This window comes from Mus pahari, chromosome 6, assembly GCF_900095145.1.
Source record: "Mus pahari chromosome 6, PAHARI_EIJ_v1.1, whole genome shotgun sequence".
NCBI classification, from domain to species: Eukaryota; Metazoa; Chordata; class Mammalia; order Rodentia; family Muridae; genus Mus; species Mus pahari.
This window is the reverse complement of record NC_034595.1, coordinates 1,340,258-1,348,601: the sequence shown is the minus strand read 5'-3', so window position 1 is coordinate 1,348,601 and position 8,344 is coordinate 1,340,258. Positions and strand designations below refer to the sequence as shown.

General features: G+C 49.6%; 1 protein-coding gene across 1 annotated transcript in view; it reads left to right on the top strand.

Annotated features, from left to right (window-relative positions):
- The window catches only part of Gabbr2 (gamma-aminobutyric acid type B receptor subunit 2), a 336,248-nt gene that overhangs the window by 242,980 nt on the left and 84,924 nt on the right, over positions 1–8,344 (top strand). The gene's annotated exons all lie outside the window — the stretch shown is intronic.

Sequence of the window (8,344 nt, the reverse complement as noted above, 5' to 3'; positions counted from 1 at the left end):
GGATGGATGGATGGATGGATGGATTTGACCAGGAATCATGTCATGTACCTTAATCCCAGCACTCAGGAGGCAGACTCAGGCAGATCTCTGAGTCAAGGTTATCATGCTCTATATAGTGAGTTCCAGTTGACCCAGAACAACACATTGAGACCCTGTCTCAAACACACAAACAAAAAGGAAGAAATGGAGGCTGGAGGGAGTAATGAAAAGTGAAAGAAGAAAGAACAGGAAGATAAAGGTGACCGCAAATAAGCCCTTCCTCTTGAAGGGGTTTCCTGTGAGGTGTTTGGTTGCAGGATGAGAAACATAACTAATAGAGTAAAATAACAGGGGGAGGGGGGCATGGCCCTTCCATACGTTCAAGCTGAGCCCAGCCTCTTCGTCTCTTGTCCCTGCAGTTCCTTGGGCCTGCAAGTTCTCTGCTAGCTCCTAGGACCCTGACTAGCAGGTGGGAAATGAAGGATCTTTTGAGAAGTTTGCATGTGCGAGATCTGTAACAGCAGATGTCATCCCTGCCGGGTCCATTAGCTAGCTGGTCAAAACCCTGACTTAACTAACATGGAGGCTGGGAAGCCTGTCCAGCCACGTGACCGAAAGGATGGCCAATGAATGGGAGTCTGGCACATGCAGAATATCACTCTGCCAATGTTGTATAATGTTTTCAGGTTTTCAAGTCTAGATAATGTAGATCAAGTCTTCTCCTGATGAAAATCTATCCACAGCTCCCCTGCAAAATTAAGGCCATGTTAGGTCACCAAGGACAGACAGAAGAAAGAGTCTCCCCAAGTCCAGCTTACTGAAACTGAGTGTATTGGGGTGATTTATACAGGAATATGGTGACTCAAAGGCGGCTGCATTCCTGAAGCTCGCCCTGCTCAGACGAGGATTCACAAAAGCTCTCCGGATTGCTGCAGCCAGCTCCTCTAGGAGTCTCTACTCTCCAGAACTGTTTCCTGCTTAAGCCCTGGAGAGGGATCTTGTGAAGGCTGTGGCTTAAGTCTTGAGTCACCTATCCCCACTCACCTGTCCCCACTCACCTCTCCTGTCTCCACACACCTGTCCCCACACATCTGTCCCCACACACCTATGCTGTCCCCACACACCTGTCCCCACACACCTCACCTAACCTGCTCACCACCTGTCCCCACATACCTGTTTCCACACACCTGTCTCCACATACCTGTCTCCACACACCTGTTTCCACACACCTGTCTCCACATACCTGTCCCCACACACCTGTCCCCACACATGTCACCTGTCCTGCTCACCTCACCTGTCCCCACACACCTGTCCCCACATGTCACCTGTCCTGCTCACCTCACCTGTCCCCACACACCTGTCCCCACATGTCACCTGTCCTGCTCACCTCCCCTGTCCCCACACACCTGTCTCCACACACCTGTCTCCACACATGTCACCTCTCCCACTCACTTTACCTGTGTCACTTGTCATGTTCTTTGTCCATCTTCTCCTCAGCCACCCTCTTCAGCTTCACAGTCAATGTTTCATGCTTTGACTTCTCAGCTGCTTTCCTGCCCCAGGGCCCCTTTGAACACCCTTGTGATTCCTTCTTCCCAAGGTACCCCCCGTGTTGCCTTAAGCTCACCAATAATTGCTTCATTTCTCAGCCCCAAAACCGCCTCCCTCTAAAAGACCTTTCCGGATCCCCCCAGCCTAAATTAGGGTCTTGTTTTCTTTCACGGCAATCTGTTCTACTTCTTCATGTTATTTATTAGTAATTCTATACGTTCCCATGTGCCTATTATTAGTATTTCTCTCTCCCAGCAGACTGTGAGCTCTGTGCAGTCTAGGCCTGGATTTTGCTCACTTTTTGATGCTGGTACTTGCCAGACTCATCAACGCCACCCAGCGCAGCTTGTTGGCTGACATGTCTTGTGGTGTTTCGTGCGCCTGTAGCAGAGTTCACGTTACACTGTTCCTTTATTCTGGGCACATTTCATGCATGTCTGATATTTGCTGTTCCCAAACCCTGCCTCTGCTTTTATACTAACGGAAAGAGAAGGAGTACTGTGGCCCATCCTCCAGCCTTCTCTGGGCCTCCACTTCCTTCTGCTGAGCCCAGCCCTGCCTTAGGCTACCAAGTGCTTTGTGGGAAGTCGCTACTTGGGCTTTTATTCCATCTTACCAACCTCAGAGAGTGGCAGTGGGCAGGCCATGCCCCACGCCCCACGCCCCACGCCCCACCCCTCCTCTGACTTTCAGCCTCCCTACCTCTCCACCACACATCTGAAGGCTCAGACCTCTCCAAAGAGTCTGCAGTATAAGAAAAATATTTTAAATAGAAGGCAAAATATGGCCTCTCCTATATTCCAAGGAGACACACGGAAAAAAAGACCTTTTTCACCTTTACAGAACACAGGATAGACAGACCTAATTATTTGATCTTTCCCTCCCTTTTAAGTCCCACTGTCCCTCTGGGGACAGAGGATACTGAGAATTCTCCTCCATGCCTGCATGGTATCAAGCTCCACCCTCCATGGATGGGGACCCGCTCTGCCATCTTGTAGCTCCAATAACAATATTGTGTTTTTCCTTGGAGACTGGTGCAGACCCAAGTGAAGAACCAGGCAATGTGTATGGGACTGTCCACTCAGCCTGCGATGGCTGCCCACTCCTCCAGCATACTAGGCAGGGCTCCTGGCTCCTCAACCTTCAGCTTTTTCGACATCCATTCACCTGGGGGTGGGGGCTGGAGACATGGCTAAGCAGTTAAGAGCAATTGCTGCTCTAGCAGAGGACCTGGGTTTGATTACCAACACCAGCACCGACATTAGGTAGCTCACAACTTCAGGTCCGGGGAATCCAATACCGTCTTCCGGCCTCCACTGGCATATGCACACATGTGGTGTACAAGCAGGCACATGCACACACATTAAGATGTTTTTAAAACTAAATTTAAAAAAGGAATTCTCCATCTCTGTGCAGATTTTACACACATGCATATGTATAGAGATATGCACATAGACATAAAAATGTGTGCACACATGTACATACATGCACTAAAGCATATGTACAATGGAATGTGCATGATCTCACACACACACACACACACACACACACACACACTCAGATGCTAGTACATGCCCCCTCTCCCACAGCAAGCATGACTGCCCAGAGGCAAGTATGAACTCCAAAGCCATGCTCAGGAAGAAACATTTCCCAGCATGCTCTGGGAAGCACAGAACTTGGCTCTGTCCAGTACCCAGGGGGCCAGGCCCTCTGGCTGTGCTCAGGGATCTCCTCTCTGATTAGTTACCAGCTTCAGCCAAGTGCTGCCTGTCAACCTCACAGAAGCTATCACTTCCGGCCTCTCAAACCTGATGCCAGTCATGGGCAGGCCAGCCCATCCTCTGCTGTGAAGCTGAAGCTGAGACCACAAAAGAAAGGAAGGAAAGGAGAGGCCCCAGTCTAGGGCTTGACCCGTGTGACTTTTAAGTCACTATTGTGTATGTTAAACATCCAGTAGTGAGCTGTTAGAGATACAGTCTGAAAGCAGAGACTTTGCTAAGAGAGTCCTGGAGCCTACAGGATGCACTCCCCATCCCTGTCCCTGTTCCTCTCCCCATCCCCATCCCATCTCCACCCCCATCCCACCCCACCCCCACCCTACTCCACTCTAAGGATTAGACCTGGCACTAAAGTGACTTAGATAAAATAGATTACTTATTAAATGTCCTTCTGGGCCCAATGCGGGGCCAGTCTCCTTTCTAAGTCTCTCCTTTAATCCTCCCACACTGTCCTGAGAGGCAGGAATTATTCTTTCAGATAGAAGGCCTGAGGCCTCAGAGATAGCTTGACAATCCCCACTCACGAAGATGGCGCTAGCTGCTCTTGTCTGGCCAATCCTGAAACTGAGTTCCCCACACCCTCCTTGTGTGTCCCCCACCCCCACGTGTAGCTCACACGCTGCCCTGTCAGCTGAGATTGATCGTCATAAAGCAGGCTGCTTTTTAAAATTCTCCTTTTAGCCATAGTGTTTTTTAAATTAATTTTTGAGGTTAGCATACAAAGTAATAGATTTCACCGTGGCATCTTCATGTGTGGCTGTCCTCCTCCCCAGGGGCTCATGGCCTTCCACTCTTTCTTACACAGCATCTCTTTCAGGGGAAAGCAAACCCTTAACTTGTCTCCACCTTGGCACTTGCCTCCATGATTGTATTTCAGCATCTGCTCCATCGAGGTTCTCATCAAAACATGTTAGGCCCTGTCTCAGCCCAGGACTTCCTTGGGAGGGCTGGAACAAGCAGGGTTGTCCCTGAAGTGACACATTGCAAGCGTTCCCAGGTCCCTGGAGGTGGAGGGACTGGAAGGAAGGTGGAGCTGTCACTGCCTCTACAAGGCCAGAGAGTCCTAGCTTCTTCATAGGGTGCTGATGGCAATGCTCTCTAACTTCCAAAGGGTTTCTCAGTGATCAAGGAGCAGATGGAGAATACAAGTCAAATAAAGAGGTGATGTCCAAGCACGCTGGACCCTGTGGATGCTGCCCCTAGCCCTGCCAGATCTGCCACACTGGAGGCTGTACCTCTCTAAGCACTCAGCAGGTAGCTGGGTACCACTTGGCCCTACTCCATCTTTGATCACTTGTAGTTTTACTACTGTGCCCAAAACCAGGATGGGGATTGGGAAAAATTCCCTGGTATGAACTTTTCCCCACGAATGCTTCCTATTAGCGAGATGCAAATGGAACTGGTTAGCAGGGGATTGTGGGAAATGTGACTGGGAGGTCTGAACACCCCTGCTACACAGAGAAGAATATATGGATGAGAGAGTGAACTATGAGTATTGCCGGGTCGCAGCTACCAAACCCCATTGCCTTGGGATCTAATTTCTCACATGGATTGGTCCCCAGTGAGGCGACATCCCCGGACTGGCTCTGCTCAAGGAGAGCCGTGACATTTATATACGTACGTAAAGGCTTTCTGAAAGTAGGAAGGAGACGGAGACACAGCTCCATGCTGCCTCCCTTGGCAGCCTGAGGAGTCCCCTCATCTTCTAGGAGCCTTAGTTTGGGTCAAACTGAGATTGGTGGCTTTGGAGCAGAAAAGAATTTTAGGTCAAACCACTTTAAACATAGAGTTAAGGCAGAAGAAAGAGAATTCAGAAGGAAACACAAGGCCTGCCCGAGGACAAGGACATGGGCGCCTCAACTGAGAATTTCGGAGAGTAATGCACACCCCACGTGTGGGCAACAGGCTCCTCAAAGGACAGAAGTCCTTGTCTTATTAGTAATTCTATATGCTATTTTGGAGACTCGAGTTATATCGCAAAGGGTTGCTAAGAAACATATATTTCCTTCTCTCTCTTTTGATAAAGTGAGGTGGATCTGAGCGGGCAGAGATGGAACAAACCTGACAGGGCTGCCCAAGAGGGTTGGTTAGTACTTGCCTGTCCCTGTAAGCGGGGCGTCTAGTGAGAGTCCTAGGAAAGCACACGTTTGCACCCGTGACAGGGCAAAGGCCTTAAGCAGGGGCTAACCCTGACGGAACTCTTGCATCCCCGCTGGAGAGAAAGGTCAGCTGTGTTCCAGGACGAAGCCTCATCTCTTCTCATGTCTCCAGTTTTCCCTGTCTTCCTACTTGTGTCTCACACTGTTTGATGGCAGTGATCCACCACAGAAAGCCAGAAGGCTGGTGAACCCTAGGACTTCTCTCAGAAGCCCTTGCCTCCTCCTCTTCCGGCTCAAAGCCCCGCCCCAACAGGAAATCTTAGGTTAGGTTACCAGAAGAAGACAAAGAAACAAGTGTTGCCTACGGGAAGGGAGGTGGGAATGAAACCCAGGAGCAAGGACTGCAGAAAGAACTCAGAGGAGTAAGACCAAGTCCACAGCTAGATCAGCCTCTCTTCCTTCTTCACCGTCACAGCCCCATCACTGACTGGCATTTCTTATTTGTTGATTGATACAACGCTCCCCTAGAGTGAGACTCGGTGCCAGTGGGCTACTTGGGCATAGCATAGCGTAGCACCCCTGGAGACTTAGCGGGCCATCCAGGAGCCTGAGGAAGAGGCTCCCTGGGCATCATAGTGAGACCCGATTTAAAACAGAATACTTGGCACAGGGTAGGTCAAATATCGTGTTGTGAGCTGGTCATCCTATAACGCGGAGGGTAGCTTCTAAAGAGGCTTTCCTTCATTACTCAAGAACAAGAGGCCTTCCTCATCGAGGCCAACGGCCCTCTGAGTAGTTGATAATGGTGACAGGTCACTCAGTAAGCTGAGTCACATGACAGAGGGGATGTTGCCTGGGAGGAGACGGAGCGCAGCTTGTGAGACTCGGGCATTGCTCTCTTACCTCTAGATCCTGAGACGGTAAGGGGCAGGGGTGAGTTCCTGCTAGTAAAATTAACTGTGGCAGGTAAAACAGAACATAGCAAGTCTTCCTTCAAAATGGACTCTAATTAGTTTTATTGGGGGAGGGGCAGGAGACTGGAAAGATGGGGCCACAGCCAAGAGCACTTGCAGAGGAACTGAATTCACAATGACTTATGACTCTAACTCCAAAGGATCAGATGCCCTCTTCTGACACCTGTGAGCACCCAAACTAATGTGTTGCACATGCTCACATGAACACACACACACATACACACACACACACAATTTTTAAGGTAACAATAAATTTTTAAAAAGCAGGAGAGTGTTTTCTCTCCCACCCATTCCATCTGGCCAAGGACACGCTCCCACACGCTTTTTAATGTAACCAGCAAAGAATCTGCCGCTGGACAGACCACATTCTACACCTTTGTCGCCTTTGGAATTCTTCAGATGCTGGCAAGAGATCAGTAAAGGATTTAGGGCTCTACCCTTGGGGGAATTTCTTTCCATTTTCTCCTTGTGGAAAGTGGTTTGCATCTTTCCCACCCAGGTAAAGTGGTCCATTTGCATAAACATGATCTTTTTGGAAGGTGTTCTGTGATTTCCAATCATCCCTAGAAATAAAATCACAGCTCCTGTCTCACCTTCCCTTGAAGTGTTTTCACACTTTAGGGAATTGCTTACTGTCACCTGAATGTAGAATTGGGTGGGTGTTCAGTTTCAAACTGATAATACTCACAGCTGTCTACAGGGCTTCTCAGGGTGTCAAAGTGGCTTTGGAAGGTGTTTCTGAAGATGAGGTGCAGGATCCTCTTAGCTCTTAAAGACACCTGCCTCACCGGAGGGACTGCCCCCCGCACCCCCCCCCATCCCAGGGAAGATGCTCCCAGACGTTCTGACAATGCAGTGGGTATGGACCACCATTGCCCTGGCTGCAAATGCTCCTTACGAGATGAGAGGAAAGCAGGATTCCATGGAAACAGCTTCCTTCCTGAGTTTTCACCAACTCTGATAAGAGAGCCTGAGTCTTAAAAAAAACAAAAACAAAAATATTTAGGGATATGGCTTGATGGTAGAGCACTCAGCTGGTGTGCACAGGGTCCTGTGTTTGATCCCTGGCACTACTAAACAAAATGAAACTGTGATCGCACTCTGGTGGGTGGGTGTGTGCACGTGGAAGCTGGGGACGATCTCGGGTATTGGTCCTCACCTTTCACCGAGTTTGAGACAGGATCTCTTTATATTCAAGGCTTCTTACACCAGGCCAGATGCCCAGGGTTTCGCCCAGGAATTTTACAATTCCACTTCTTGTTTCAACATAAACAGCACGGGGAATGCCGGTGTTCCTGCCACTCCCTGCCTTTTACAGAGATGCTGAGGAATCAAACTCATATCCTCACAGGACAAGTACCTTACCCACTGAGCCATCTCCTCAGCCCAGCCTCAGTTTCTTGATCTGTAAAGTGGACATCACCCCCATGACACCTAAGCAAGTCGTTAAGATGCAGTGACAGATTGCATGCCAATTTCTTCTCATCAGTTTCCTTGAATAATTGCAGAATTTTATCAGGGACCATGGAGGGCAAAAGGAACTAGGGTGCCTTCTTCTAAATCCCTAGTGTATTCAGCCAAGCACATGAGAACCATCAAGGCAGATGCTAGGGGTGGCAGCAATCCTTAGCCCCCAAGTCCCTAATGAGAGGAGCTCGTCTGCCTGTGACAGTCGTCAGGTCTTGCTGGCTGGAGATGCTTAATTTCGAGCTGCATCATAGCCCAGTTATAATTGGAGCTGACGTCAGCTCAGGATGATTGTCCCAAAACATTCTCCATCCTTTTTATTCCTGAGACAGGGTTTCTCTGTGGAGCCCTGGCTGTCCTGGAACTTGCTTTGTAGACCAGGCCGGTCTCAAACTCACAGAGACCTCTCTGCCTCTGCCTCTGCCTCTGCCTCTGCCTCTGCCTCTGCCTCTGCCTCTGCCTCTGCCTCTGCCTCTGCCTCTGCCTCTGCCTCTGC